The sequence below is a fragment of the Pinus tabuliformis genome, chromosome 9 (genome assembly GCF_031772625.1).
Source record: "Pinus tabuliformis cultivar Carrire ecotype Pingquan chromosome 9, CPIR1, whole genome shotgun sequence".
NCBI classification, from domain to species: Eukaryota; Viridiplantae; Streptophyta; class Pinopsida; order Pinales; family Pinaceae; genus Pinus; species Pinus tabuliformis.
This window is the reverse complement of record NC_142307.1, coordinates 1,270,951,729-1,270,953,971: the sequence shown is the minus strand read 5'-3', so window position 1 is coordinate 1,270,953,971 and position 2,243 is coordinate 1,270,951,729.

The following is a 2,243-nucleotide window of genomic DNA, read 5'->3' as shown; positions in this document are numbered from 1 at the left end:
GTGTGGAATGTTCAATATGGATATCCTTTGAATCTAAATCATCTTTGGGTAATATTTCGTAATGCCTCTTACCCAATCATTACTTCGGTTGCCTCCTTTTCCCCTTGCTTTTCTAGCACATTAGTGCCCTATCAAAAATTGTGTTAAATTCATCTATGGCTAGGTGATAACATGTACCAATGTTGACAATTACAATAATATCACATTATATGGTTGAGATGCTCATTTTTTCTTTTTGTAGCAACCTTCTTATCGACTAGGGTCAAAACCCCTATATTGAAGAAATTGATGATAATAAAATGATCTCTTGAGACAAGTTGTGTTATGATTCCTATTAATCTATTGGAGTGTCTCCTTCTAGGTAGTGCATCTACCATCTAGTTCAACAACATGTTTGTTTTGTTGATGAAATAATTAGTGGAAAGATGATTGAATTAGTTGAATCTTTTCAATTCTTTTATCTCTCAATAATTATGTCTTATGAAGGAAAAAAATTCCTAAGAAAGACAACCACTCATTATTACCTTGAGGAATATGTTTTGTAAAATATTTAGTTTCAACCTTTTTAGGATTGAGATCTTCTATACTCTGAGAAACATGAGCCAAAAATCCTAGGTAAGATCTTATTAATTGCTTGATGTCTTACAAACTTGGTCTGTTGTAAACAAACTACCGAATGGTAAATTGCATTTCCATTAATGAGTATTGAAAATTATTAAAAGACATGAAGTCCATTTTAGCAAAACTACGAATGTGTGATGAACAAATTATTTGTTTCCCATGTTTTAAGATCCTAGTTGCAGGGCATGAAAGTACATAACTAAAAATTCTTGAAAAAAGGGAAACCATAGAAAGGGCTATGGATCAACAATACTAGTTGCTGATGCAAAACCAGTTCTTGAGAATGGAGTTATTCAAGTAACTTCACACTCACTTGAAATCTCCAAGATAGTTTTTGATGAGCTTGTAGCCTCCTTGTGGGCAGAGGTACCTAAAGATAGTTCACAAGAAAGGTTATTAAGTCTTATTTATAGAAGTATTGAATCAATTTTTCATGTGATATTCTTCTCGTCTACTCACATGAAATCACATGTACTTTTCTGATTGTGATTGATTATTCAAGCCTTCTAGAGAATAAAATAGGTTAGTATCAACTTTTAAGAAAGAAACATCTCCAATTCCTTCCATGAGACAACGAAAATATCCTAAATACCCAAAGTATGTATTGTATGGAAGGCATGAGTTACTATTACCACAAGCACTACACAACCCCCTCATTTCTACTTCCGATGGTGCACAAGATGCAAATATTTTTTTTTATATGACAACCTCATCATTTCTTAGATAAAGACTCTTTCTAAGATGTTGTCATAAAACATAACTTACAAGGTATTGCACTCGATAGTTCCATCCAACTGTTGTCATATAGCCTGCATTGAAAGACTTCATGCCCCAAAAATTATTCAAGCTCAAGTCACTTTTCTTGTTACATATTCTTGTTCACAACAACGACAACATCATATGAGTTAGCATGCTTACAATACGCTTCAACCATTATAGCCTTCATGGAATAGTACTTAAAAGCAATGTATCCTAGGCATGAATCAAGGGAGATCAAGTCTGCTTCCTTATTTTTTATTGCTTCCATACAGTAAAAAATTGTCTTCCTCTTTACATTGAAATGTAGAAAGGTTATTTAAGTCATATTCATTCAATACAAAATAAAGTTTCTTGTTGAGTGAAATGAGCATCTTCAATCAAAACCGGAAAAAATTAGATAAAGGACATACCACTTCCAGTTTTAATCATCCACTGGACTCAAAATAATTATATAGGATTGGTAGTTTGCAAACTCATCCTGTACTACACACTATTTCATAGCCTTAGACCCAGTTTCTTTAGGTAGCTTTGTACTTGGATCATTTTCTTCAGGTAGCTTAGTGGTTGGATCAATGTCTTCAACTACTAGTTTAGGTGCTGAGGAGTTCTCACTTGTAGGTGAAGTGGTTGTAAGAGGTGATGGGAAAGGAGAAAGTGCATCTCTTTAGGTGGCTCTTAGAGCAGGTGCATATGCTTTTGAATCAATATTGCTTTACACAATATGCAACCACATATCAAAATAAACTACATGCTTACTTCATATTTAGAACAACAACAATTTTCCAATTGCAAATATTAACATGTCCAAATGAAAATGTAATATACCTTCTATTGATCTAATAATGTCATAAGGCATACCATAA